Here is a 15196-nt window from a genome sequence, read left to right as displayed (position 1 = left end):
TCCCCCCCCCCCCCCCAGTTCTGTGCTTTTTAAAGGTGGAACGGATGGCCAACTTCATGGTGACATTTCCATGTCATATGCAGGCAGAATACCTTTCCAAAATATCTTTCCCCTAGGTCTGAAGGCACTGATTAGTTTCCATTTTTTGACCTAGTTGTTTAGAGGCAAATTTCCAAAGTATCATTAAAGCTTATCAACCATTCTCTGATTGGAAGAGAAGAGGAAGGACTAGGAGGGTGATGGGAAGAGGAGCAGGGTGGGGGAGGGGTAAGATTCACTGAGGAATGGGTCACTGGAAAGGGAGGAGCAGATGGAACTGAAGACAAGCCTCAGTACTAGTCCAACTCTTCCTCCGCAGTGATAAGAAAACCATAGAGGACTTCAAAGGAGTCCCATTATCCCACCTGTGGCTGGGCGGGGCATGTCCTTCCAGGACAAGGTCCCAGTCTCTGATTTTTAATATCTCCATCTTATCCCAAGAAGAAAAGCCCTCCCCCTGGGTCTTAAGCAAGAGCTCTTTCCTATTTCTCTGTTCAAACCTGTGAGGTCCATGGAAACGGAGCTTCAGAGAGCCCAGTGACCTCCTCAAGATCACTCAGCTAGTAAATGATGGAATCGGTATAGACCCAGGTCTGTGTGACTCAGCCTAGGCAGTATGGTTGCACAGGTTATGCGCTATTCAGTTGCAGGAAGGGATATGCACTTAGGCGTCTCCCTAGATATGTATATGTATAGTCATAATTTTCCAGAAAGTGGCAATCAAGTATCTTGAGGGAAGGTGCCCTTTTTCTAATTCATAAAAGGTACCATTTGAGCCCTCAGCAGCCTTCCAGTCACTCCTCTATCTACATAGAAATGGAGTCAATAGGCTGTTTCAGAAACTCAGAGATCGCCTTGAGGGCTGTCCCTGCTCAGCTGGCCTCCTCATGCACTTTTTTTTTTAAAGATTTTATTTATTTATTTGACAGAGAGAGAGAGAGAGAGCGCACGAGTACAAACGGGGGTGGGCAGAGAAAGAGGGAGAAGCAGACTCACCGCTGAGCAGGGAGTCGGACGTGAGGTTCGATTCCAAGACCCCAGGATCATGACCTGAGCCAAAGGCAGATGCTCAACCGACTCAGCCACCCAGGTGCACCTGCTCATGCACTTTTCTCAGGCTAGTTCCAAAGTCTACTGAGAATCTTCTGAATCCCAGCCAGGACTTTGGGTAGGGATAGAGACAGGAGGTCAGAGGAAGATGCCTTCAGTGAAGAAGAATTTGCTAATAATAATAATAATAATAATAATAATAATAGAAAAAGAATCCGTTCTCTGTTTACCAAGAAAGGAGTCCATCTTTATTATGGGGGTATGGGCACCAGTGGGATAATAAGGAACGTGGATTCTGGAGCCAGCTTGTGGACCACATCTGGGCTCCACCACTTACTAGCCAGCTGAGCCTCAGTTTCCTCCTGTGCAGATGGGGGTATAAGGAGGGGCTGCATGAAATGAAATAATGCACAAGGAGGGCGTGGCATGGTGTCAGGCAAAGTCGGGGCCCTGCAGATGTCAGCCAGCATCATTGCTATGGGATGTCAGGTCAGCAGTCAGAGATGTGGACCCACAGAGGGGGCCGGGAATGTGGAAGTCACCGAGCTAGCACTGAGAAACCTTCTGCAGCCCTGGCTGCAGCCCAACTCATTCCACCAAGGCCCATCCAGACATCCTGCCCCTGATCAGAATGGGGAAAGGTATTGAGAGAGACGAGCCATCCTGGGTGCCGAGCACCCCTGCCCGGTCTTACTAAGTATGGCAAGAATGCCAGGACCTGACTGCTCTTTGCCCAGACCATTTTTCAGGGCTGTATTTGCAACAAGCAGCAATCACCCTAGAGGAATGAGGTGATGTCTTCCTCTGGACGGAGAGCAGGCATGCTTACTGCTCTCTGTAAGAGCAGGGCTTCCTTGAGTTTAGTCGTCCTCGGCTTTGACACAAACCCACTTCGAGGACAGCATCAATCTAAGGGGCATGCGAAACTGATGCTCATGCTGCTTTCTGTGCCATGAAGAACCAAGTTCTCTGTCTCTGACCCATGACTGTCCTGTCTCCGGCGTCCATGAAACAGTACCAGGCTAGCTTATTACCTCGGAAGTCGGGGAAAATCCCAAACCCAGAAGGGGCTTTGGGAGCCTTCTGGTTGGGAGGAGGGGCTAGGGGATTTATCATTTAGATATTGTTTTTATTTTTGAAGCTGCATCTAACTCTCAAACACATTCAGGGCAGGGTAAGAGGAGGAGAACACATTGAAATCCATCCACGCATCTGCCCCGCCCCACAGAGGTCCCCTTTGGCACCAGCACACCGTGGACGGGGCTTTCTGAGGCAGGCGGGCAGGTGCATTCTGTGGTGAGGCCTGGCAGCCCTGGCCACGCCGCTGGCTGTGTCCTAGAGGGTAGCCTCGCCTCGGGGAAGCGGCGGGGAGGGATGCCGGCTCTGCTGATCGGCAGTGGGCAGCCTCTCTTGCCTCCCAGGAAAGGGGCTGAGGCTGTGTGGCTTGAATTTCAAGGGATTGAAAAATTGTCCTATGTCACGGATCTTCAGCATTATTAAAGAATAGATGAAGGTAGGGATTTGAAATCACAAATATCAAGCGTCTCCTGTTTTTCTTTTATTAACCATTCTGTGTGTGTGTGTGTGTGTGTGTGTGTGCTTTGCTGTTAGCCACCTGGAATCCTTGTGGGAAAGACGAAAGATAAAAAACAAGCTGACCAGCAAATGTCAGAAAGACAAAAACCCCACCTTCAGATCTCCCGAGTGATGCTGGTGAAGTTCAAAGGAGGAGAGAAAAGGGATTGACACAGATTTTCAGAACATGAAATTGACCTGCTCTTCGCGAGCTCCGTGTAAACAGAAGTTCTGTAGAGCTCCCACTTGAGATGCACGCAGGAAGTAAGGGATCGGTCCTCATCGTGGGACTCCAGGGAGGGGACATGGCCTCCCATTAGGAAGCCAGGCATACCGGTAGCCTTTCATGTTGATTTTTGTTTTTCAAAAAAGAAAGGACCAAAAACCAAATTTTGCTCCAAGAAAGCTGGTGGAGTTGATAACATAGGAAGAGGGGAGGGGTGTTCTCACACTTGGAACCACTGTCGCCTCCGCAGGTCTTAAGCGATGGGGGTCCACAGTGACGACACACAATCGTCTGGTTTTGAAGTGTTTGGAAGGAAGGTTCTACAGAAGCTTGAGGGGTGAGGCTGTGATTGTATTCTCTAAACATCCTTATTGTGAGGCATGGGCGGCAAGCTGCCGAGGCTGGGCCAGGAACCCTGCGGCGCGTACGTCACTCAGGCTCTGAGTGATCCGTTACTCTGGTGACCAGACCAGCTTGCCAGCTTGGGCAGGAGGAGAGATGTTTTGGCTCACATAGCCAAATCACCAAAACACCAGAAGGATGGGAATGCACCTGGGTGGGGGACCATGAGCAGGAACTCTGCTGGGGTGCTCCCAGGGGCTCATCCCTCTTGATTCTCTCTCAGTTCCTGCTCCGTGATGCTGGGCACCCACCCCCCGGAGCCCATCTCCACCTCCAGAGGAGGGTCTTGCTAACCTAAATCCAGAGCCTCCCAGCCTCCCTGGGACCCAGCTGTGTGAGCTCTGAGTCAGGGCATCGATGACACTCCTGGGTACGGGGGCCAGTGTCCATGAAGCTGCCCAGTGTCTGCAAATTCCTCCCTCTACACCCTCACCTCACTCCCCATTTCATTAGTTCCTTTATCCCTTGCGAGTGGCTGGACAGATTAACCCACCTCCACCCCGTCCCAAGGGGAGCATAAACAAGCTGCTTCCTGGCCCTCTGCAGAAAGCAATGCTGACCCCCGGACCATGAGAACCCCCGATGCCTGAGTCAGCCCCACAGAGCTGCTGGCCCCCAGCCTCCGGCCACTAACTGTAGCTGACATCTACCCATCGGGTGCTTCTTCTGTGCCGAGGTCTGCCCTGAAACTGCCCAGGCTTGTCTTACGCTCCTGCTGAGGAGCTCGTGTTACAGATGGGGACACTGAGGCATTGTAAGCTTCAGTGACGGGCTCAAGCCTACACAGCTGGTATATAGTGGGGCTGGCTCCCAGCTCAGCCAGTGTGACTCAAGGGGGCCTTCATAAGCGCCGGGTGGCCAGCCAGTGTTGCCCCCTGAGCGTGGGGGCCATCAATTCCTCGATTCCTGTTATCATGGTGGATGGGGAGCGGATGCACGGCAGGGAGGCGGGGGCCCCAGGGTGACGTCTCCTCTGTGACATTATTTCGCTCCTTGAAGCCTGACAGCAATGATAATAATACCTGTCCCACAGGGCTATTGTGAAATGCAATTAGATGGTGCACAGGACCTGCTTCGCACAGAGCCTGGTGCTCGGCAAGTGGCACCCGGGAGTTCCAACTCCCTGGTATTCACGTGGCCGCCACGGGAAATGCTTGTCACGTGCCACCCATGATGCAGATACAGTAAGAATTCAACTGGTCTTCAAGATCTGTTGAACAGCCTCCTGTTGAGCTCAGAAATCGCCCTCCCTCTTTAGTGGTGACAACACTGTGGGGCAGAACACTGACCTTTGAATTAGTCCCTGCTTCCCTTCCCCCGAGGGAGGCAGGAGCAGGGAGAGGGATGGGGCCTGGGGCCATCGACCTTGCACATGGAATCCAGCCCCATCTCTTGGGGTGTGATTTTAGGCAGACCCATTAACCTCTCCAAGCCTCCTGTGATTTCCTATATATAAAATGGGCAGAATACCCACCTCTTATGTAGAGGGGGAGAATCCACTTAGATCATGTATTTAAAACTTTGGATGGCAGACTTTATCTTCCAAAGTGATTACACAATAGCAAGATTTCTGATCCCTCATGCTTTTCTAGAACCTGCCGTTTCCACCGGAAGGGATTAAAGCTGCCCTGCCCTGCCCCCTCCCACTTGAACCCCACCCAGCAGGTCCTTGTAACTGCCTCGAAGACCTGTGGTGGAAGAGGCTCTTTGTGACTTCCGAGCCCAGGTCATAAAAGGCAATCCATCTTCTGCCTGGCTCACTACCCACCCAACATGGGTCTTTGACCCCCTGGGCCACCACGTCCGAAGTCCAGCCACCCTGCAGCTGCCCCGCTGGAGACACCACAAAAAGGGAGACGTCCCAGGACTCCCCACTGCTGTCACCCCGCCTTTGAGCCCCAACTAGGCCAAGCAGAGATGAACTGCTCCCACCAAGCCCTGCCCAAATTGCACTTTTGAGCACACTAAATGGTGGGTTTTACCCTGCTAAATTTTGGGGTGATTGTTACGTCCATAGAGACTGCAACACCCAGTACCATTCATTCTGTCCCTTCCTACTAGTGTGGGCTCTGCAATCCTCCTTCTCTTTCTGTAAAACAGCATTGATTGGATCACATTCCTGCCTAAGTATACCTTTGCTGGCTCCCAAAATCCTGCGGCCACAGGACAAAGGCCAGATTCCTGGACATAGCAGCTCAGGGACTGAGAAGACCACCCGGCCTCATCTCCACCTGCCGCTGCGGAACAGAGCCTTATGTCACGAGCGTGCCCGGCCTCTGCACCTGCTGTTCCCTTTGCCCCAGCCTCAGGCCTCCGTCTCTCAGCCATCCAAGTTCAATTCACAACTCTTCTGCTTTCCTATTTCCCTCTCCTTCAGACCGCAGAACAGCCTGTACGACCCATGGGGTTGACACTGTGCTGTGGTCCCTCCTGTTCTTCTCACCCAGACTGTGAGCTGGGGGTGGGGCTGGTAGGTGTAGCACCTTATTCATCTTTGCTGCTTTCCTTTAATGCAATAAGAGTGTGCCGAACTGATGTGTGTGTGTGTGTGTGTGTGTGTGTCACATTCCAGCATGTTGCTCAGTGTGAGTTACTTATATCACGAGTTATTTGTGATGCTGTGGATGTTCTTCACATGCTGAGAAGGCTGAAAAACCAGCTGCTCTGTGTGGTCTCCACCACATCGTGATGGGTGGCATCTCTCCAACCCTGGATCTCAGAGGCAGAAGGGACCCGAATTCGCCATCCGCTCCGTTATCCCTGGGGAGGTGTCCCTGCTTATTGCCATCCGCCGTCTTGTGGCCATGGCCGTTCTCCTCTCAACCCTGCTATAAGGTCATAGGTTTGGAGGCTGGCAGAGAAGTCTCCACGCATTTCCCACTGTGATCTCAGCACTGGCTCCAGCCCTCCTGGCTCTGCCCCTGGGATAAATGCCAGCTCCCGAGTCTGGGGTGACGCCTTGGCTCTTTAGCACACACGTCAGACATGGAGCTCTGCGTGGGTGACCGCCGGGCTGACCCACACCAAGCCCATCGCTTCTCAGTTTCCTGATACCCAGGCGGGGAAGGGGGCAGAGCTCTGAAAGGACCCGATGCCCACACAGCATCACAGATGGCCCGCTCTGCCCAACACGAGCCGAGAGGGCTTCAGGGGAGCCTGGCTCTAAGCTGGCTCCGTTGGCATTTCCCCACGACCTTGGGAAAGTGCCCCCTCTTTTCTGCCCGGTTTCTCCCCGCTGTGTAAAAAGGAATCATGCTAGCTGTCCCTAGGCAGTGTTACTGGCATAAAAGACATACTTAGGCTCTTTAGAAGGAGGGCATCATGCACAGGGGGCGGGATGCTATTCCGTAGAGACTTCACATTTATCGGCTGCTCACTGAATGCCCAGCATTACTGTACAGAAAACAAATGTAGGTGGTGGTGGGCTCTGTTTGGTCATTTCCAGAAACCCTGACACCGTGCGTGGGCTTTCATCTTCCCCTCCAGAACACTATGCTGGTCTCCACCGAGAGGCACAGAGGCTTAGAGAAGTGGCTGGCTTGGCATTTCTGTGTGTTACTTGTTTGTTCCTGACAGACGTTAGTTGCACATGCTTGGCAAGCTGTCACATATGCCCGAGCCTGAGGCCCCGGACGCAGAGGGGCAGCGATGTGACAGAGGGAAGAAATGGGAAAGGGGGTTCGGTTTGTCCGGATATGAACTGTTGACATCTAATTAAAACAACTTTTTAAAAAATAAGTAAAGCTACGTGGAGTTACTGCCTCCAACAACTTCCCTTCCAAGTAAAATTAGATGGAGAAGATAGATAGATGGGAGAGAAAGGGGGGCAGAGACCAGCACGGACTCTTGTGGGACCCCTCTCGGGGGCTCCCAGCGGGACAGGACAGCAGGTGGCCCTCTGGTGCTGGCGGGGCTCTCAGAGCTCATACGAGGGGGCTAGGTTTGGTCTGGGCTCTCTGAATGTGTCCCAACCATGAGACTACGGCACGCAAACTTTGGTGTTGCCTCAGACTGCTCCCATCTTGGGGCTGGGGGCTCCAGCCAAATTCTCTCCAAATGTCAAGGGTGGCGGGGTCTTAATAGGGCTGTCCAGGGACTCTGGTGTCCATGCCCTGACACAGATGGGCCAGGAGCACATTGTTTCCTGTACTTGTCTTCCGATCTTAGACCTAAACAGGGGGGCTGCATGATGTAGTGGGAAAATCATGACTTGTCATCGCCCAAACCTCAGCTCAGATGCCATGCTGGTACTTACATGGGTTAAGTGTGGACCATGGGTCATTTGCTCGCTTGCCCTGATCTGCCTGCACACCCTGTCCTGAGCAAGAGGGTAGCAAAGGCTGTAAAATGCTTGGCACACCGTAGGTGGCCCGTTCTCCTCAGGGCAGGGATCTTCAGAGCAATTTGGACCCTCTGGCATCCCCTCCCCAGGCTCTGAAATGTGCCAGGTACATTATGAATTTTCCGTAGTAAACTGACAAGTGAGTCATGAATCGGGGTTCTGTTTACAGGCTGTCCAAAAGCTAAATATTTGTAAAAATCTGATCGGCACTGTGCAAAATGAAAGTGCCAGGGACAAGGGAGGAATCAATACCATCAACGTCACTGAACAAAGTCAGACCGGGGCTAGCTCTGCGCTGATGGTGCCAGGAAAATGTGCTCTTCTCCAGGTCAGAAGATAGGACATTGGGTGGAAAATCAGCCCCTCAGTTAGAGCCCGAGGATTTCTGGATAGAAAACAGGGTAGGCCAGGCCAGGCTGGGGCCTGGGCCATCAGCTGGGGCCATGGCACGGTCAAGTCCTTGTGATCCCAACGTCATCATGACATTACTCACCAATTTGTTCTTGGACAGGCAAGTGGAAAGGCTTTGAAGCCCTGGGTGGGGGTGGGAGGGGTGGATCAGAGACAGCCTTTGGTCAAGCCTGACATATAGTGCAAGTTTTGGCCTCTTTCTTAGAAGAAAATCTGGACCTCTCCCTAGTGTCCCCACATTCTCAGCTCTCCCTTAACTGCTGGGGGAATGCAGTGGGGAAGCTGGGAGGCGGCAAAGGAGCACAACCCAGATTTCAATAAATCTCTCCTCTTCCATACAAAGACACAGCCACCAAAGATAACAAGAAAGATCTATACAGGGCACCTGGGTGGCTCAGTTGGTTAGGCGACTGCCTTCGGCTCAGGTCATGATCCTGGAGTCCCTGGATCGAGTCCCGCATCGGGCTCCCTGCTCTGCAGGGAGTCTGCTTTGCCCTCTGACCCTATCCCCTCTCATGTGTTCTCTCTCATTCTCTCTCTCTCAAATAAATAAATAAAATCTTTAAAAAAAAAAAGAAAGATCTATACAAGTTGGTAGAGAAATCTCCTATGATCGCTTATTGAGTGAGAAAAGCAAGTGGGATAAAATAGAATGATCTTTTTAAAATTAATATTCATACAGATCTATAAACCTCTCTCTATAGCTGTATACAGCTGTTAACAATGGTTACTCACGGGGGGTTAGAAGAGGGAGTGACTTCTATTTCGTACACTTCTGTATCATTTGTTTTTATAACAAATGTTGCATAATTTTTAAGTAAAATCTTACTTTAGTTTCCTCTTCCAGTTTCCCTGAAAATAGTCACTGAACACATGCAATAAGGAGCTTGGGATAACTCACATTTGGCTCCAATTTTAATGAGCATCTGCTCTGGATCCCAGACAGAGGAGCTGATAGACACCCACGCTGGAGGCCGGGGCTGGACCAGAGGCCAGGATGCTCGGCACTCTCCTCTGTGGAGGGCCTCCTGTGTGCAGACACATTACAACTCTTCTCTCACTAAATCTGTAGGGTTGACTCAGTCAGTCAGCAAATACCTGAGCACCTACTATGTGTCACGGCACATGCTAGGACCCTGATTCACATGAGTGAAGAAACAGACATGGTACGTGCTCCAAGTCATCTTACAAACAGGAGGTTTGGAGAACTTAAGCAACTTTCCTAAGATGACTCAGCTAATAATGGAAGAGGGGCGATTATTTTTGACCCTGGTGATCTGGAACGCCTCCCCGAGGAAAGACAGTATTTGAGCCCCACCTGAAAGGAGTAAGACTTGGGCAGACAAGATGGTACTCCGAGCCAAAGGACCTGAGGGGCAGGGGCCAAACGGAAATGCAGAGCGCAGATTTGGGCCACAGTGATGATTCCAGAGTGACTGGAGACCAGGATGGAAGGAGACGTGGAGAGAGACCAGCCTGGGGAGCGGGCCAAGGTCATGGTGTAGGGCGTGAATGCCCTATCAGCAGCTTCAACTTTATCCTGGAGGTCACAGGGAGTTAAGAATTTTGTTGTTGTTTCCCTTGCGGGGGTGATGCGATCAGACAAGCTTTAGGAAGCTGGAAGGAACAGTGTGGCCCAGAGTCTCTGGAGCCCGTCTGCATGGCTTTGGACCCCAGCCCTACCACTCACAAGTTCTAGAATTTGGGGCAAGAGACTTGGGTTCTCCCACAGTACCATGGGGATGTGCTAAGGGTGCCGGCCTCAGAGTGACTGGAAGAATTTGATGTCCTAATTTAGGCGAGGTTCACAGGCGTGCCAGGTGCATGGTGACGTTAAGCCGATGTCAGCCATTAACTCTCATTTCTCCAGTGTCCGTGCCAAGGATGGAGTGGGTGAAACGGGAGGCAGGCGTCACTGCAACCGTCTGAGTAAGAGGTGAGGTCTCGCACAAAGCCTGTGAGGATGGAGAAGCGAAGTGTGGAGACAAGATTGGAGGCGAGTGGACAGGACAGGTGAATGACTGGCCAAGGGGGAGAGGTGGGGGGGAGCCCAGGGTGACTTGGGCTCCTAGCAGAGGGGACAGACGGGATGGGGCTGCCAGGAGGGCAGAGACCGTGGCAGGGAAAGCCCCAGGTGGGGGCTGCGGCCATGTTTCAGGTGACTGGGAAGCCACACATGGAGGTCATTCAGTACAGTCAAGGACTTTATTTGACCAGAAAACCAAGGCCCTGTTGTTGACACTCAGCATCTCTGGACCATGAATTCTGAGGCCTCGGGACGTGGCTGAGGAGGAACAAGTTGGGGGCCCCGGCCCCAGAGCAGGCCACGTGACGGCGTGCACCTCAGGGTCCCCGCCCCGGCCCTGTGTGGCCCGCCGGGCGCCCCCCATGTGAACCGGGACACGTCGCTCTAGCTGAAGTCTGTGTCTCACAAACAGACCAGAGGCTTTGATCCAGCCTCTCTGTCGGCCACAGGCCTTCGGCTGGAAATACCACATTGCCAAAAAGAGCCTCAAAAAATGTTTTATTTTCAATGAGCCATTTGCCTACCAATTCTCCTCAGAACTATGAAAAACAAAAATAAGCAAACAAACCATTAAAAACAAAAACTCCCGGAAGTCGAAGGCCACAGGGCGGTGGGTGGAGAGAACGGGGAGCAGGGACGAGCAGGCCCGTTTCCTCGTCTGAAACTCGGGTGGCGACGTTGGTTCCCATCCACCCTGGCGGTTGTGAAGGCCACGGCGTTCAAAAGCCTGCTCGGGAATGTTCGGTCCGCTGTCCCTCACACAGTCAGAGGGGCGAGACCAGTCAGGATGGGAGGTTATGTGCTCTGATTTCCCCACAGTGGGATGAGGATTCACATTCTTTTACTCCAAACTACCCGACACCGCTGTCTGGGGGCTTATATCTTCTGTTTGCACATTGACACCTTGGAAGTCACCCCTGGACAGATGGGGAGGGCCTGGTCTGAACGCCACAAGGGAAGAGTTAGGAGGGCGACAGGCTGGTCAAGAGAGCTCAGCTGAGCCACCTGGACACCGTGTCGGATGTCTGCCTCCTGGGAGACACGGCCATGCTCCGTAAAAGGGTGACAGAAACAATCAAACAGCGGCATCGTTTGGGGATAGAAAGCTCTTTTTATTCCATCATCACAGACCTTTTTTAAGAAAGGGATTTCAGGGCTCCTGATTCATCTCTCATGTCTAGAAATCTAAAAGGCATTGTTACCCCTGTCATGGGTGGAGGCCCCCCCAGCTCAGGATCTCGGGAGAGAGGAGGCATTCCTTCAGGGTACCACAATGCCGGGGGCAGCCACACAGAACTGGGGGTGCAGGGGCTTCTCTCCTGTGGTGTCTAAGAGCCCGAGAAAGGTCAGAGCTCGGGGGCGCCTCACACAAGCTCCAAGCACCAGGTCAGGGCAGGGAGATGGCCGAGCTGGATCCCGGCTCGAGAGGGTCCCCATCTGAGCCCCAGATCAAGTGCAGTCCTCAGGCTGTCTTCCCAGAGTGGTCCTGACAGGCGAGGCTGGGGAGCTGCAGTGTGTCCTTTAGGCTGCACGACTTACATCCACGTGGGCAGAGATGTGGGGTCCCTGCAGAGAGCCCCATTCGAGTGGAAGGCGGGACAGGTAAGAACCCAAGCAGGTGGGAGCTTGGGCTCTCCCGCCAGCCAGCCCCTACCCCTTTTACTGCAAGTGCAGGGGCTCTGGGTCAGGGAGACCTGGGTTCACATCCCGCCCTGCCACCTTCTGCACGTTACTTGCTCGAGGTTGTTTTTGTCTGTTTCCTTGCCTGTAAAGTGGGGATGATTAGATTGTGGTGAGGACTGAGGAGGTGATGCATGTAAATCACACCAGCCATTCCTGGGGGACTAGAGGCACGTCCCTTGGCCTCCCCGAGCTCACTTCGGGGCAGCTCCCCCCATGCTAGGACCCACCAGGGGTGGGTGAGAAGTGAGGCGTCCCTTTGAGAGGCACGAGCAGAGGACGAGCAGAGGGCACCTCCTCCTCCCCCACAGTGTCCCCCGGGTCGCTGTCTCCTTGGGAGGGGACTGCCGGTGGGGACTCTCGGCATTTCTTCTGTTTTCCTGTTTAGCGGCTGAGGCTCCCGTATAGTTTTCACCAGCTCATCACGTGACTCTTTTCTCCCACAGCGCCTCGCTTTTCCTGCGACCCCAAGACAGGAACAAGGCAGATCCATCTCCCATGTCCACCGTGGGGTGCAGAGATACATCTGACTCCAGCCCAGACTCAGCTGTTTGGCTTAATTCCCCCGAGGCACAGTGGTCTCTGGCAGGCCCTGAAGCCAGGAACCCCAGCAGAGGACACTCAGATGTGACCAAAGTAACACTGTCCCCCCGGGCCCGGCCCCCCTGCATTTCCCCTTTCCTTATTTGTCTGTAGGAGCTGGGAGTGGGTGGACGGCAAGCTCCAGTGGCCTGGATGACTCATTTCCTTCTGAGAATCAAGAGTGGGTATTGGTGGAAGCTCGAGGCCCACGAAGGGGGGCACTGGATGCTTCTGGAAGCAGAATGGTGAGCGAGGCTGCCTCCAAGCAGTGAGAGGCCATTAAACTCAACGAGTATGTAAATTTTGGGGGATAGAAAAGAGCAAGCATGAGAGAAAGAAGAGCCGTTTTATCCCTTTATTATATACAATATTAAGGCACAAGTTTAAGCAGCAAAGAATAGGAAAATCTTTGGCTGATCAACAGGATCAACATTTGCCGTGGGGGGCTCCCCCCGACTGGCACACACACCCACCTGGCTGTGCAGCTCTGCAGACACCCCTTCGATACGGACCAGCAGGACGAAGATGCCGAAAGGGCACACCAGAGTCCACTGGAGGGAACAGAGCATGCTGCCACCAAGCATGGTGACGACACATGGCGGGCGGAGAGAGCGGGTGCCCGAGGGCTGTCCGAGTGTTGGCTGAGGTGGTTGCACGCGCCTGCCCGTGGTTCACAGACTTCCACACAGATTCTGTAGGTGCCCCGTGAAGAAGGAGGCTCCACGGTCCCTCCACAGAACCGGGAAAACACCTCCGTTCCAAGAAAACCACTGTGGATAAACTTGCTTACATTCTGTTTTGTAATAAATACTTGCAGGTGTCTCCACGCGACCAGAATCCGAGGCAAAATCACATGTAAACACACCACTGGGCATCGTCGACGCTTTGAGAGCTGATACGAGAAAATGTGGTGTATGTACCTCATTATATTGAGAAGAGTATTTTAATTCTGTGAAGAAGCAGAGTTTTATGACAAAGAAACACTTCAGTCATCGCATTACACGACAATAACATGCACTTAAGTATTACAGGGCTTTCAGGAGCACCTACTGGAGGTCTCTACTAAGGAATACGCACCTCCATCTGCGTATGCAGAGAGGAGAACACATACAAGGCATGGCAAGGGAAGAGATTTTTAAAAGCGAACCCACTAGAAGTTACATGTACTGATGACTATTGTCCTCCTTGGAAGGGGTCACTTTGAGAGGCTCCAGGAGTCCAAAGACCCATTCCAAGGAACATTTTCGGGATTTTTCTTTTTTGAAAGGTAAAATGGTATGACCTTCATCACCCATCGTTATTTATTCAACTGGGATGATTTCCAAACTTAAATCCATCCTCAAAGGATGAAGATTTCTCATCTGTGAGGATAAAGGAACGGGCCAGGTCCCAGAGGCCATTCTAACAGAGGCGTTTGCAAACTGTTTCTCCTGGGGACAGCAATCAGCACAGAGTCTCCCAAAGGGTCACCGCTTAAGGAAGGGGTGAGATGAAATACTTGGATCTTCCAGATATTAAGCAAGACAACCCGACACACAACCTTGTAGTCATACCTCATACATATGCAGACATAGACACACATCTTTATATATCATTAAATTACTAAACAAGAAAAGGATATACTACTTAAAAAGAAGAGAGAAAAATCGACTCCTTAGTTCCAGAAGAAATCCATTTACTGAAATGCTGACCTTTACGTGCTCCCAGTTGGTCAACTTCTGGAAGCTCCTTAATTACTCTGCCCATCTTCTTAATTACTCTGCCCAACTGAGCCATACATCAGAGGCAAGCTGATTAAACCGTCCTCACATTGGAGGAAGACATTTTAAACACATCCATTAATTAGCAAGAAAGAAGAGAAGAGAAGCCACATTAATAAAGCATCTACCCTGCCGCGGGCCTGGGGATGTGAAGAAGCCAGCCGTGGGCTGGATACCCTCTGGCTACGTGAGGGCTTTACCGGTTAAGAATATCCGCGGGCTCCCACTCACCATGGCCTTGGGACCCTTTTGCTCAGGAGGCCAAGTTCACTCACAGCTCACAGCACACTCCCCCGACTCCAGCGCCGACTGGAGCAGGACTTTGGTTTTGGAAAACGGGTGGAGCTCCACGCAGTCACGCATGAGCTCCCTGCCCCGACACCTTTTAAAAGCCCGATCTATTCTTCACTGCCTCCTGGGACCGCAGCCTCCCCTGACGTCTGCGCTCGCAGCGGTCTCTGCAACTCGCGAGGCTGCAGGGGAGCCGGCTTGTCTTCCCATCAGGGGAACCCAGGCATCAGGAGGTCACAGGGGGCTGAGGGCGACCGCCGGGGAGAACGGGGGTGATGGCCAGCTCCTCCGCAGCGGCCATTCCAACAGCCTCTCCCCTGAGGTCTCTGTTCCAAGATCAGAATTTGTTAAGGAGCCGCTATCTGGCTATCGGACCCCAACCCCGGGCAGTCAAATCCACGACGCGTTCCCAAGAGCTAGCCCCGCGGGACGGAGGAGGGAAGGGCCCCGCTGCTCTGTGCGCTCCAGCCAAAGCCCTGCGACAGACGCGGCAGTCCTGGCCTGCAGGCCTGCCTGGAAGGGGCCCAATTCCACACCGGCACTGGCCACCGGCCTCCGGCAGGTAGCACAGAAGCCAAGAGAAGGTTCTGCGCATGCTCTGGAAGGGGTTGCTGGAACCCAGCGGCATCTATTCCGTAGGATACCCCGGTCAGCGTGCAGACACTGCCAGGCGACCCATTCCGGGAGGAGGCCCGAATTACCCCGGCAGGTCTTCACACGAAGCCAAAGCCTTTACCCTTCACCCCGAGACGGGACTCGCGAGGGCCACAGTCCGACTCCACGGAGTCCTGCCGTCCAGGCCTCCGGACAGC

This window comes from Leptonychotes weddellii, chromosome 11, assembly GCF_054177405.1.
Source record: "Leptonychotes weddellii isolate Sample4059 chromosome 11, ASM5417740v2, whole genome shotgun sequence".
Taxonomy (NCBI): Eukaryota; Metazoa; Chordata; class Mammalia; order Carnivora; family Phocidae; genus Leptonychotes; species Leptonychotes weddellii.
Note: the sequence above shows the minus strand (reverse complement) of the source record.